Raw genomic sequence first — 15613 nt, forward strand, 5'->3', positions numbered from 1 at the left:
AATCCCAAATGCCATTAGGTGGGAAGCAGCAGCGATGTGCCTTAATGTAGAGTTACTCATGCTCCATTAATTATATAAGCGTGTTATATCCTCATTAATATTTTCTCATACAGGTGTTTGATGTAAATAAGAACTTCGCATTTGTGTTTTTCTCTTGCCTGGATAGATATGTGCTTAAACCTTGTTCAACATTTTATTGAAAACGTGGCAAAGATTGTGCCAAAGCCTCTTTAGGTTCAATAGTTGCTGGGAGGGGAAGGTGGAAGGGGTGTGAAGACGAGACATCTCAAGGGTGGAGAGACGCCCCCTTCTCAACCAGACAATGCATCAGGATGTAGAGGGGATAAATCCATAATGCTCAGAGGACCAAACAATATGAATTCACACTGTGTTTCTGTTTCCCGTCTCCCAGGATGCCGCCTTGTACTGTACTGTCCTCGTCATGTACTGAACAGCATGTGAAATGTTGCTTTACTAGCCCCGCTAACAACTCTAAACTCCAGCAGAGACAGAGGGCAAGGCCACAGCCCTGGCCTGGTGTTTATGGTCAGATGGAATGTGAACTCCGGGTGAGGAAAAAAGGGGGGAAGTTATAATGAGGCATCCCCCCTCTGCTGGTTGTTTATTTGGACAGACCGGCTGTCTCACAGCACAAGCTGTGGATGGAATACTAATGGATATGACTAATGATTCTCTCTCTCGCCTCTCTCCCTTTTTTCTCCCGGTTCCTTGCCACTCCACTCTCTTCTCTCACTCCTCCTTCTCCTTTTGCCTCCATGTGGATGAAACTTTCAACTCTCAAGTCAGAGATTCAAAATGCATAATTCATTTACAACTAAAGGGAGACGTGTGACATGCACACACATTTCAGAGTATTTAGGGCAAGTAACAAGTGTCTGACAGAACGCTGTCTTCCTTGGGGCTTTGTTGTACACACCCCCATCCTTGCTGATGCTGGTTTCTAATCACTTATTGGTGGGTGGACATAAAACCATCCATGGTGTTTGCAACCATAGAGTGGGTCTATCTAATCCTCTCCCCATCCATTATAGGTGTTTAACTTTCCAAATCATACTTTCTCCAGAATGTGGTGCCTTGAGGGAGGAACAGGAAGACATCCCAGCACTGCAGAAACTTTCCACTGGGTCAGATTAAAACCTGCTGAGATTTAACCAAGGATTAGTCACCCCCTTTGGCATACAGAAGCTGTATAAACAGTTTAAAATTATTTTGGTATTAAGTATTGAAGATGTGGCCCTTTTAAGCAGCCTGGTAACCACTGTTTGGCCTAATAATAAAATGAGCTGCAAGAGGGGAAAAGGCAGAGATTTTCCATCCTAAACACATAATTTCATTGAATGAGTTGAACAGAGTAATATTAAAGAAACTGGTTCTTTTTTTTTTCTTCTTTTTTTTCATGTGACCACTACGCTTAAAACACAACAGAATTTTGCAATAAACTATTCAAACCTCTCTAATCGGAGAGGTTTCACCTCAGTGCAACATTACCATTAGCAGTCCAATTAGCAGTGGGAATGGAAGAGACACTAAGTGGGTGGACGGGGTTCCACAGTGACGCTCACGATCAATTTAACCTTCCATTTGACATCAGTGGCCACAGCACAACAAATCCCTGCATCCCTGGGAATAAGTGTGATCTGCTGCCATGTGTTTATTAAGGCCTTTTTTCCTTCCCTTTTTATAACCTACACACTCTTTTACGCCTTGTAAGAATCAAATTCTCTCTGTAGAAATGATTATAATATTGCTAATAACTCCACTGACTGGGTCCAATCCACTCCCAGCTACAAAGCAGCCACAGAGTGGCTCTAAATAAAATGAGATTGCATTGATTGAGCCAATAGATTACAGCATTTAGGTGGAGCTTTAGCAGCATATTGGCTGCATGTTATTTAATAGTCCCCTCAGGGTTTTTCCTTTGAGCCATTTAGCAAGGCTGCATTGGGGAGAAAGTTTTCCAAGTCAATAACATAGCATACTTTTTTATTTCTGCTGCATCTGTTATAAACAGTAGAAACATTCACAGATTAATGAGCAGACATTCATTATTAAAGAAGACAATTTCTATAAGTAATTACCACAGCACTTACATAATGCTAATATCCAGACGTTTCCAATATGCTCGTTTTTCTCTTATGGTTGTTAGTCCAACTCTCCTCTTTGTCTGAGTTCTAGCTTTTTCTCTCTCTGACAAGATGGTGTGTGAGAGAGACAAAATCATCCCTCAGTTCATTAGAGGAATACAAACAATACCCACTCCCCTGTGCTTCACTCTCTGAAGCCTGGACACACACAAATTAGGGGTAGGGGAGCACCCAGAGGACCTGTATTCCCTGTATATTTGCTAAAGATACAAAACGGCTGCTTCTCTGTCCAAAGCTTCTATTGTGTACAATGCAGAGACTTTGAGGAACAGGTTTTAGCCCCACATTTGACATATTATGCATATTTAAAGCTGCTGTCATCAATATTTTTATACAACAAACGAGTCAGATGACTGTGTGTAACGTGAAAGGGATTGCTTGTAGTGACAAACCCTCAGGGAATTATCACTCAACTCTGCGTCCCCCCTCCAAGCTCTATAGAGCTTTTTAGTCTCTTTGAGCTCATTGTTTTGGTTTTAGAGCCTCACTGCTCTTATCAACCTCCTTTTTCAGCAGCAGCAGACAGGAGGAAGCTCCAAAAACCCTCTGCAGACAAAAACAAAGCTAGCAACTCACTAGAGTGCAACTTAAGACAACAACTGTATATTTCCCTCAGGAGCTAAATGAGAGCGAATACTGTGCTTCAAATAAACAAAAACACGACTCCAAATGAATGCTAATGCTGCTCCTTGCCTGCTTGAAGCATGCATAAGCCACTGTTTGCTAACATGTTTGCTTTACAGGGTGATAATGTGTCAAAATGAATGCAGGTTTAACAATTTTGCCGACCATTTTCTAATCAGTGGTACTATTTTTGGATGTACCTATTACAACTGTTCCAGACAGCCACTGATTTATGTTTCTGCATGGTGTGAAAATCAATTGGCAGAGCTTGTGTAATCCCCCATTAAATGTCAAGACTATGTCAATTTTTGGCAGCGTTCCATCATTTTCACTAATGGGGATTAAGCACAGGTTCATTTAAAAGGCTGCACAGTAACAATATTTTGGCAAAAAGAATAATAATAATACTCATGTTCACTGTGATGTGGGTACACAAGAAGTTTCAAGATACCAGTACAAGAATTTAATGTCTCACATTGAATGCTAGGAACAGTAGAAAAACTCAAATTCAAAATTAACAAAACATTAATATGGTATGTAAAATGATCAGTTGTGATGCAAAATAGGGTGGTAAAGTTATCTAACTGTTGGTATAGCTGCTGTTGTTGTTGTAACTTGTCCCTGGATCAACACTGAAATACAATCAAACACATCCAATTAATTTTTAGGAGTCCAGTCTTATATTACTGAATGTTTACATTCTCAGTAGGTACAGGACTTAAGTTAAAGCCCTCTGATTTTTGCCCTTTCTTCTTTCAGTCACCTACCAGCAGGCCTAGGGACAGTTAAGTGTGTGTTTGTGCATGTGCATGTGCATAAGTGTGTGTGGGTGGCTGTGTGACTGAGTGGGACACTAATGAGCTGAATGATTACAGTGGAAAGCCTCAGGTTATCATTAGCTCTCCGAGGATCAAACATCAGATCAAGTCAACAGCAGAGCGGAGAGGTGCAGGCCACAGTTACATATTTGTTTTTCCACTGCAAAAGTAGAAAATTCATATGAATTTAAGGACGGAAGTAAATGAGCACCCTTTTTATTTCTGGGGCAAAGCTAGACGGTGATCAAAAAGCTACCGAGGAGTTCACAACATGCCTCAACACTTGTGCACAAACACAAATCCTGACTCGTGTATTTGAATTCCCTCACAAAAGGCATTAGTAGCCCCGTCAATGGGCTTCCTCAGACAATGGGGACCAACACCACACAAGAGGAACATTCTCTCATCACCGGCTTAGAGGTTTTGCAGACAGCTTGATTGTCTCGGCTATGCCCGTAATGAGATAGCTGTTTGCTTGACGTCTCCATGAGAACGTTTCCACACATGACTATTAACCCAGCAGCCTAAAGAGTTTGTGCCGTTACAGCCGTTGCTCATTGCCACAACTGAATAAACAAAAAAAATCAGAGGCAAGCTCTGGCAGTGTGATTGTGAACACCCCTGCATTTCCTGTTAATAATTCCAGTTTATCATAACTATTTTCATAATGTTGGCCATTATTTTCTATCAATTATTGTACAGTATTCTGCACAACTTTACTAAAACAGTGCAACAGGGAAATAACAAGAGACTGTAAACAGGCTGATAATTTCACTAGATTAAAGTTTAAAATGCAGGCACCCAAAATAATGGTAATAGTCCCTTGCTGCACAGGAAAACTGCAAACACATACAACTATGGCAAGTACTAGAGGAGAAAATTGAACTAGGGAGTTGGTCTGTACTGATTGATTTTTTTTTTATTTATTTATTTTTTTAATGGCTCAACAACTTGGTAAACTGTGTTCTGAGAGGTTTAGGATGTGTTTTTGGAGCTTGACCCATATTAGGAACCAAATGTGAAGATCTCTCATCTCTGAAATACTGCTTTACTACCTCAACGATTGTGTGACTGTGTTCCCTGGTGTGTCTGACATCTTTTAGCCCTACCACCATGCTCTGTTAAATTACTACAGACAGGAATGGTGGCCAAAACTGTAAAAAAAATAAGACGCAGGTTGCAATACACCTGAATCATCCTTTAACAGTCACATCTTTAGGTTTTCAAGCTCCACTCTACTACAAGTTCTGTGCGATGATGTTTAGAGCCGGGTGTAATGAAGGATGGTGTCTTGACAGGCCTCTCTCCTGGCATCCCTCCCCTCCTCTTTTCTTCTATTCCTCTTTTATCCTGTCTTCCCTTTTCTGCGGAGGCCCTCCGGACCCCATCAAGGCTCATTCTGTTCATCCCACATGTGAGGGGTCAGTGCATACCCCACAAGAATAAACCAGCCACTCAATGTGAGGATCTTTGTGTATGTCCTCGTCCCCCTACCCTCCTTCTCTCTCTCTCTCCCTCTCTCACTTACTTGTGCCCTATAGATGAGAATCAGCTCCATTCACAATGCTTCCCTCCCCCCCGGAGTGGACTTCTCAGGGCCCTAACAGCGCAATTCTATGCCTTATTGCTCCAGCTCCTCCATGGAGAACAGTCTCGTCAAAGCATTTGTGAAGACACAGAAGGAAATGAACTGGCTTTGTGCTTAGTCTTGACATATAGGCAAGATCACGTGGTGAAGTCTGTGGGGCAAGCGTTCAACAAGAGAAAAGGGCAGAATGTGTAAAATGTCTCTTAAAGGCCTCCAAGTGGCCATCTTGGAAGGAAAATGCCAGGACCTATTTAGAAATGAAGCAGTGTTATGAGTTTGGCCCTGCTGGCTGTCATCCAGCTTAATCCACATTGTGTTCGGACTTCCTACGGACCAAGGCTGGTTTCTCAAGCTCATCTCCACCTCATGTTTAATCTCCCCCAGCTCTTTCATTAGGACCACACCATGTGTTGATTCTAAAGAAATGAAGCGGACACCTCATTTCGAGCAAGAATGAGCCAGAGAAAGCTTTTGTCCACGGCAGGAATGCCCATAAGACAGAGAGGAACACTGTTTGGACTGACTTGGGTTGCTATACCAGGGCTGGAGAAAGCCATGGCAACGAAAGCAGAAGGTCTGCCGGACCACATAGCGCTGATACAATACGGCTGCCCGGGGTTTGTCATTCTAGTCAGGCCTGACCCAAATTACGACATCCTGGGAAAAAGTAGCCCACTTCAACCAGCACACATGCACCGACATACTTAATTGGGCTCGCATATATTTGGCTGATAGCAATAATAAACAAAACATATGGATGTTTGAAGTCTAATCACTGAGGAAAAACACCCTGCTAATGATTTAACATCACAGTCCATAGCCCATGGCTGCTGGATTATTGGGACTTTCCATTTGTTTACTCAATATGTCTACAAGCCACTTTTCCATCTGCAGTTATAATTCGTAGCATTTCAAGCTTGATAGTCTTTTATGTTTTCATATGTTTATTATCTTCTATCAACAGCCTCAGGGAAAAATCTGCTTAAAATGGGAAGAGTAACAAAGAAGCTATTAGGACCATGTCTACACAAGCGTATAACTTTTACTGTTTCATATTTTACCAAAAGGCAAAATATCTGGGAAAAATGCAAAACATTGTGTTGATCACAAAAGAAACTTAAAGTTTCATTTGCAACTTTACCCAAGCGATTCAGACCATGTCTGCAAAAGCGTTTTACTTTTACGCTTTCATATTTGACCAAAAGGCAAAATAGCTGGAAAAAAACACAACACTGTGTTGATCACAAGAGAAACTTAAAAGTTACCTTTGCAACCTTACCCAAAGTTGACTTATTGTGAGTTTTAAAAAGCAATGTGAGCATAACAGCAATCAGGTTGATATTGGCGGTTTTGGCAGTCATATAGATCCCATTTCTCCAATATATATATATATATATACACACACACACACTAAGAAACACACATGCTGTACTATCTGTTCTTTCAGCCAGTTCAATTCCAAACTTTTCTGCTCACCTGGCTGTTCAAGTAACCACCTCATAATCACATCACACCTCCACCACGAAAGCCATGCGCCAGTAAGTGTGCACCCAGAAAGCAAAATCCACTTACTTTATTTTGGAGGTCTGGTAGTTGTATGTCAGAGCTGGAAGAAGTAGTTTCTCTAGGCTCTTTTCATCTGCACCTCTGCCCCGCTGCCCTGCCTCTCCAATACTATTTCTCTTTGTGGGCTGAGCATACGATAGCTGTGTAGTCTTTTTTTTTCTTTCTTTTTTTTTTTTGTGTGTGTGTTGCATTGGGTGAGGGGAGGGTGGTGGAGTGGGTGTTGAATGCCGGGTTTCCTGACTCGTGATCAGCAGCTCATTACCCCCAAGGTCACTCCAGGGACGCCCTGCCTGGTACTCTCCGAGACACCAGAGAGAAGATGTGAGATGGAGGATGAGAGTGCAAGCGACAGAGAAAAGGAGAGAGCAGTTAAGAGCCAAAGTGCCTGGGAGATCCGTGGGGACAGGGAGAAAAGTGCTGAGAGAGAAAAGAGACAGACAGATGCATATAAACAGAGCGAGAAAGTGAGACAGTGAGAGACACTGATCCAAATGCCAACAGAGAGGCAGATATTCAGGGGAAACAAGCAAACACAACAACAAAATGAGAGTGTATGAGCCAACAGAGTGAGCAAGCTGGGAACAGCAGCCCAGTCAAACCACACAGTTATATAAAATATCTTGTTGATCCATGGAAAAGTGAGTCCAACCACTGCAATCAATAGAATATTGACAAACACTAGCTGAGCTCTGCATTTGTTTTTCAGCTTTCTATATGGGCCAGTGCTACAAAAAACACATTTGTGACATGCGACTGACACCTGATTATATGATGTTTTATTGTTGCTTGATTTGTAATTTCATACAGTTTGTATTTGTGGGGTTTTTTTTATGATAGTTCTGTTCTTGTGTCTCTCTTGAAAACAAGATCTTGATCTGTTAGTCTACCTGTACAAATGAAGTTGCCAAATTTTGTGCATTTTATTGTAATATAAAGTAAGTTAGTGAGAGGGAACATGATAAAGGCTCAAAGCATTAACTTTCTTTGTCTGCTGTTTGGTGTCAGGCAGACGGTGTACAGATTACCTGACATTACTTTATAGCAAGTTTGTGTCATGACTTTTTCAGACATAAGTGGCAACACTTGGAAATTCCCTAAATGAGTTTCTAATCTCAGACACTCTTGCTTCAATATGATTGAGGTTTGCTGTCTTACTGTGAATTTGATGGATGCTGATGTCAGTTTCAGCTTCTCTCTGCTCAGTAGACAGACTAGTTTGCTATGTTAGCTTGGTGCAGCTAGCCTCCACAAAAAGAGAAGGAATACACATTCCATAAACTTCAAAGTTGTCTGATTTACAAATTGTGTGTTCTTATCTGGCTCATACAGCCAATGGTAAGCCAACAGGAATTAGCTGCAATTTATTCAGAGTTGAAGGATGTGAACTGTGAGAACAGGGCTTCTGAAGTACTACAGCTAGCTAATGGGTCAGTAGCTGAACACCTGTAAAACCTTACTGGCTTTTTAAACCACATCTTGCTATCTATTGCAACACATGTTAAAAACAGAAGATATCAGTTGTGGGTGTGGAGGCTTTGGAGTTGTTTAAAGGCACCTTTTTTGAGCTGGATTGAGCAATGAAAGTAATGTGACAAGTAATTACTTTTGTTGACACATAATTAGCAAAGTTGTGTAGGCCTAATTATTTTTTTCAATGTGTAATTAGTTATTGATTACATTTTTCAAAGTAACTTGCCCAACACTGATTTTCTGTTTGATTAATTGATTAATTGGCTAATCATTTCATGCCCTAAACCAAACATCACATTTATTCACCAGAAAATAAGTCAACCAGGTGGACAATTCTACAAACTTTCAGTTAGAAATCAGGGCTAATCTAAATCAATAAACCTGAGTATAGGTAATAAATCTTGAGACCAGTTTCTGCAGATCTATCCAAATGCCTGTTAATATGTTTTCTCTCTTCCTCTCATGTTTCTGGTTAGATCAATTTTAGCTCTATTTGTGGCCAGATATCCTTTTAGCGGGAGAGTGGTAATAAGTTGTGGGTATTCTCAGGGTGTTTGTTCCGGCAGATGGCTGGAGATGACCAGAGCAGCCCTGGCTCTCTGCCGCAGCTGGACAAGCCTGGATTGACAGATTACAGCACACACAATCAATAAAGTGTACCATTAGTCCTGTCCACAAAGCCCTGTGTACAATACTGATGTCAGACCGCCTCTGTAAACTCTCTGTAGTCCACACACAGAGAAATGGCCTTATATTTCACCTTATGAGGCTGTCTTTCCTGGCTTGGGTTATTGATTGAGTACCTGGCACGGATTCATTCTGCACTAGAACAAAAAACCCTCATAGTTCCAAAAAAGCAGCTCTTTAACTCATAATTATTTGATAAGTCACTTTAGTGCCAGGGTCCGTTGTGAAGGTGTTATACAGACTCATTCACAATGTGATTATAATGCACCATTTCAGTACTTTAATGGTCATTTATAGGTGGCAGCATACTCAGAAACCATTGTGATGGAGGCTCAACATTGTTAATTCAAAAGAGTATTAGTAATCATTGGTCTACTTTGCTCTGAAAACCAACACCAAAAGCTCCTCACTAGAGATGTGTTTAAGTTCAGTTTCAATGGAGACAAATTGGGAAAAGTCCAAGTTGATTCTTAAGTCCTTTCTAACCAAGTCAAGTCTTTGTATGCAGATTGGAAGTCTTTCAAGACTCTGAATGAATGTCCATAAAATGACACTGCTTTTCATCCTTTTTTTCTGTCAAAGCTGAATTAAAAGAAAGTTGGCTGAAAGTTAGCCAAATCAGTATCTAATTTTTCTGATGGAAGTCTGACTCAAGTCCAAGCCTCAAGTCTAAAAATCAGCGTTTCAGTGCAACTTCTCTCGGGCTGATATGTAAAAGGATAACAGAGGGGTGAAGAGGTGAGGGTTTGGGATGAGTGAGTTTTAATAAATGGAGGATGAGTTGTGAGCTTTGAATACTTTTTTTGCCTAGCAAAAGACAGCTTGTTTTGAAAATCATGACAGAGGTTCTATGAGAAAAAAAATAATGAATACATTAGTGAGGAGCCTTTGGGCTGTTTGGTGCATCGTCCCCCGAAAGATATGTCCTCATCTAAAGTCTAAATTAAGGCAGAGACTAGAAATAAGGGCATTGATTTTTGGACAAGAGCAAGCAGATGAACAAAGCTTAGAGACGTAAAGGATCACTTCAGTGCCCAAACAGGCATCACAAAGCAATATGTTTTCAGAACTTTTAGGTGCTGACGGTTGCCCTGGTCTCCATTTTTCTAACCACCAAATGCATAACTGCGTTATTTTTCATTTGAGCTGCCTCTGTGACAGCTATCAGTGCAGTGTTCCACATGTTTAGCATCATGTTACACTGTTGGGGATTTAAGCATCAGCCCCAGTGATGGCCAGTAATTAGTATGACTCATACCCCCCGCTGATAACGATATACCATTCCACTGCTGCCGTCTCATATTCAGCTCATTAATAATACATTTCATCCATTTGCACCCGACCACCCCACTCCACCAACCCTCGTCTAAGTGTGTGATATGCTTTAGTGCCATACACAAGGAGCTTCTCCAATGATATCATTTCCTTCATTTGATTAAATGAGATATGGCAAACAATGGAAAAATGATGGCCAGTTCCAAGGGTTTTTTTTTTTTTTTTTTTTTTTTTTTTTTTTTTGCAGAAAGCGCAAAGGGAGCTTCGAAAAACGCTTGACACAGATATAAAGGAGTTTGAGTGAAATATGATCTTTATATCTAATCCAACAGCTCCCTTGTTATTTTTACTCAGTTTCAACTGGCTCCTGTCATTGTGAGCCTGAACAGAGCCCGGGATGAAGTCACTGTTAAGCCCCGCTAACCCCGTTCCTTGAGTGTATGTCCAACGGCAGCCGAATAAGAAGGCGGCAGTGACTGGGCCTGTCTGCAGTGAGCGTCTGATGAAACCAAATGAAATCAGCCTGTCGAAGTCAACCACAGCATTTCTTTGTTTCTTCTTTTATTTTTTGTAACCACAGCATTGGCTCTGCTCCTCCATCCCATTGTTCTCTTATACAAACATTACAAAGTATCCGCGTAGATGAGAGCGCCAGGAAATGGCAGAAAAGTCATTTTTCACTTTTATTTTTTTTGAAAGCAAGTATTCAATTTGTGTAACATGTCTGGAAGGAAATGGAGATTGAATTTATGCCTGTAAGAAAAGGAGAGAAAATTGCCATGTCTCAGAACATCCTCTCAAATCAGTCAGAAACTGTTTAGATATAAGATAATCATACAAACATGTAGGAACCTCCCTATAATAACACATTCCACAGTAAGGGGAAGATATGTGCTATCTTCGCTGTTATAGTCCATACATGTCATTCATCATTTGGAGACACTTCATGAGGACAAAATGCAGGAACAAAATGTCTCGACAGTGTGATTCACAGAATGCACCCTGCTAAGCCACGTCATATCAGACACAGGACAAAAAACACACACACTGAACATCTGTGGGGCCATGACCGCCATTTAAATCTGAATTTAACTAAATAATGTATCCAGCTGTCTGTAGCACACCTAATGAAACAAGTCAAGCCAAGTTTATTTATATCGACATTAATCACAAGTTTGTCCTAGAGAACTTTGCAATCTAGCCAGGACATAACACCCCCTATCCTTACACCCTTTATTCAATAAGTGAATCCTCCACAAATAAAATCTTATCAGGAAAAGTGGTGGGCAAAAGATCCAATGAAGAGTGACAGAGAGGGGACTCTTCTCCCAGGATTGACAGATATATTCAATATGGGTGCTGAAAGTAATGAATAGACAGAAATAACAGTAGTAGAATTACAGTGTAGATCCAATCCTTAGAAGGTACCAAAGCTAGAAAGTGCTAGTAATACAGAAACAGTAAAATATACTACTAAGAATTGCAAAAGTTATATAGCTAGGAACAGAATTACACCTTCAAGGACTTTAGTACACGCATAATGCACAGTACACTGGATATACATATTTGCAAAATAAGTAAGTACAAAAAGTTAAATAGGTTCAAGAAAAGTGTAAAAGTCTGGACACACCAGCATTTAGATCAAACTGCAGGGAAAAATCAGTTCATTTCATTTGAACTGTCGTGACCAGGGTAATAATGGCTGGTACCAGCCACAAAGCAGCAAGCTGTAAAATACTGGCATATTATCAAGGTCAGCTATCGCTTACACGGTTGATGTGGTAAATGTGCTAGCATTCATTTCTAGTTATTTTTCTGGTCACTTGAAGAATGTAATTCTAATAATTACTATAATTTTAGCCTTGTTTTGGTCGCCACCAAATGTTGCGGGATAGATCTGGCTCTTTAGCTGTTAGGTGCCTGTCTGGCATTTAATGCCAGGGAAGTAGCACAAAGTGGGTCTATCAGAAATAAAACGGTTTCCCACTGTGGCTGGAAACTAAGTTACTGAGAGAAGTGAAAGTAACAGTACAGTTGTAGGGGTGGGAAACCAAAACAATGAGCTAAAAGAAGCTAAAGCCTGTGGGCAACTGTAGAGTTGAGTGATAATTCCCTGTGGGCCGCTTTAACTTTACACATAATCATTTCATCTGTTGTTAATGTAAAAACACTGATTAGTGCAGCATTAAGAATTTAAAAGTCTGTATTGATTCTGATCATTTTTCTTCACTGGTGCTCATCAGTGCAACAATAGCACATGTGCTTATATAACTTACTCTAACTAGATACAAACACCTCTGTCCAGTCGATTCCCATCACAATCCAATGCTTATGAAAGCACAACCTTTATCTCGTGATGAACTTTATGACTCTCATCTTTTCAGCATGAGGTAATGAACAGTATCCCATTATGCCCATTTCATTTCACAAGAAGCTCAGTTTCATTAATAAAGCATAAGCTCTTCCTTGAATATTAATATTTATATGCCTGCGCCCTAGCTAATAAAACTAAAGAGATTTTTACTTTCCAAAGACCATCCTCGGCATTCCCTGTGGAATACGATCGCCGTGTTTTTCTTTCTCTGTTGTTGTTGAACAGCTAGCAACTTCAGGCAAGTCTTTTTCACATTTTCATTGTGGATAAAGTGACGTAAGAAGCAATGGTTTACTGCTTATGCTTCCAATACGGCTGCATTTGTTATTCAGGCCTTAATGCAGTATTTAATCTCCATTTAAAATCCATTTGATGCTAATTAGTCATCATACACTTTTAGCATCAGCAGTGTAATGGTGAAAACCTATTGATTAGCAAGATAATCAGACTGAAAATGAATGAATGCTGATTTATTAGCCTGCTACTTTTGTATGATAATGTGGTGCCCTCGTATTGGAAAGCACTGATCCCCAGGGATCTTAGAACATGTCAGATTTTGAGTCACTCTTGGGTGTCAGACTGCAGAAGCTTCTACCAGTCAAACAAATGGAAATCTGATACAGTACAGGGTTCATTTTGCTGTGTACAATGTCTCAGAACTTTCTCAGCTGAATATTAATGTGACTCAAACCAGATAAATCAAACATGTCCTCTCCTATACTCATGTATAACCAAGTCAGTGAAAGCTCCTGTCCTGGCTGTCCTGTCTCAACACTCGCAGGACTTAATTTATGACTGACAATTAATCTGAGGGAGCCAAAAACACTCCAGCGTGTGGCCAGCAGAGCATGACAGCGTTGGCGAAAACAGCTCTCGCCCCGATTCGTCTCCCAGCCAACAGTCTGGCCCTGTCGCCGAGCGCTTATCTGCCTCCATACGCTTCCTCCCAAAAACTCATTAATCTCTAATGGCTTAATTCTGTGTTCCCAGTATGGCCTGCATATGTTCTCATTAATAGCTTTTCAATCTTATTCTATAGAGCAGGGGCAAGATTATAAAATGTCTTTTTCTTCAAAAAAAAAAAAAAGGTGTTAGATTGAAAATAGAAAATGTACGTGATCCTCCTTGTAGTTATTTGATGTTGAGTACTGCAGATAATCGGGTATGAGATCTGGTAGGAGGGATGATGACAGAAAATGAAAATGTATAAAAGCTTCAAGCAAGTCACAGTTCAAATAAAAATTAAGAGCTTGTGAAAGACACTGAAAGACATAGGGCGAGCTAAGTTTGTAGAGGGCAAGGGATCCTCTGCTGCAGCACAGTGGTTTGTCGGTAATGATGAAAAATATCCACAGCTGGTGGGAAAAATAAACTTTTGTCATATCTGAGCGATGTTGGACCACTTAAAGTTTCATATTTGCTAACTGAGTAGATTAAGACCTTCATTTAAAAAAAAAAAAAAAAAAAAAAGGATGGTCCAGAAGTTGGTCTGCCTTTTTAAAAAAAAAACAAAACAACAAAAAAAAAACTTTCTAAACAGCACACGTTGTTCTGCTATTTTGTTCTTTGTTCGGATTATGGATTCTCACGCTCCCCTTTGGGTGTTTGCTCTGTGGTGAAATAAACACAGCTTTCCATATTTCATTCCACTCTTCCCTTTTCTAAGCAGAAAATATATTCCTCCTGATTTCTGGGGTCTCAAAGACAAGTCAACAATTCAAACATTCAGTTGTCAAAACAACCCAAAGCCTAAAAAAAGAAAGAAAGTGTGCACTTGAATGCATCTCTCATGCCTGGTACGCAATAGCTCTGAGGCCAATTAGTGAGGGGATTGCTGTGAAAAAACTGCAGAGACAGAATGAGGGCCGGAGTGAGAGAGGTGAAGAAAAACTCAAATGACACATCATCTGCCCGGATCTGTAAAAGTAACTTTGTGTCATCATCCAAAACCCCCCACCCCCTAAAAAAAACACACAGAGCTCTGTACTTGAGCTCAGAGCGTCTTGGTGTTCCCAGCAGTCACCTTTAACAATAGGATTAGTGCCAAGCTGTGTAGCAAAAAAAAGGCAGGGGAAGGGAGGATAAAAACTGCCTGGGATCACTGCTATCACTGATGGACCCTGAACCCCCGAGGGAGCACTCGTCTTTCTGTTTGATTTGTTCTGTCATCTAGTCTGTAGCCAGTGGGCTGGGGGCTGTTTGCTTGGCACTGCGCAGCTCTTTTATCTGCCGACTGAGAGAAAGAAGTAAGGGAAATAGCTCGGTGACCAAACACTGAACCTTTCCCCTCCAATGCCTCAGAGGGAACACTGAAGGAAAGCAGTGTTGACCCGAGGACATAAGGCTGCGCTGCCACATACCTGCTGCTCCTGACGTCTGTGTAATGATGGGAGTCCTCGGTATCAACGCAGCAGAGATTCAACCATCAGATTCCAGGTGTTGCAGCTTGCTCTGATTGTCACCTTGTCTCCGAACTGCTTCACAAAGATGACCCTACCTGTGGTACTTAAGTGAATTTAGATAGAAGTCAATATCCTCATAATAAAACACCTCTGTCTCACTCCAGCAGATCACCAGTTGTCAGTGTTTAGAAGGGCCTGCAGTCCCAATCGATAAGAAAATAAATTACCACTGGCAACCTCTCCAGAGGGCTGAGGAAAGAGGTTGAGCCACAGCTGCAGTTCAACCACAGTCAGGCCCGATCCCTCCTTCCAAAAAAAAGATTGAGAAATACTTTCAGTAATGAGACAGCATCTGGGTGATAGGGACCACATGCAAAAGTGATGGATTTGTCTCCATTTTTGACTTTCCCGTCGTGGAGGGATTTAGCAACAAGGCTAAAGTGTTTGTGATTGGCACCAGCCCCTTGGCCTCATTTCTCCAGTTGTGGGCTTCTCTCCGAGCCGGCCAAGCGTGTAAACACACATCAGCTTAGCAGGCAATGGTCCTGCCCTTTGCAGGTGCTCACTGTCAATCCGGGAGGTGGTAAAGTAAATAAAAGTCCATCTGACAACACAGCTTGGACCATCTGCAATCAGCACTCTGT

At 41.0% G+C, this 15613-nt stretch overlaps 1 protein-coding gene across 2 annotated transcripts in view; it reads right to left on the bottom strand.

The window, feature by feature from the left end:
• The window catches only part of ptn (pleiotrophin), a 46892-nt gene extending 31723 nt beyond the window's left edge, over positions 1–15169 (bottom strand). The window contains exon 1 of one of the 2 annotated variants that reach the window (XM_051077648.1): positions 14928–15169. The gene's annotated coding sequence lies outside the window, so the exon portion shown is untranslated. Of the gene's footprint in view, positions 1–6767; positions 6924–14927 lie in introns of those variants that run through there. The other variant, XM_018680910.2, reaches the window with a different exon arrangement.
• Positions 15170–15613: the final 444 nt, after the last annotated feature.

Source organism: Lates calcarifer, linkage group LG18 (genome assembly GCF_001640805.2).
Source record: "Lates calcarifer isolate ASB-BC8 linkage group LG18, TLL_Latcal_v3, whole genome shotgun sequence".
NCBI classification, from domain to species: domain Eukaryota; kingdom Metazoa; phylum Chordata; class Actinopteri; family Centropomidae; genus Lates; species Lates calcarifer.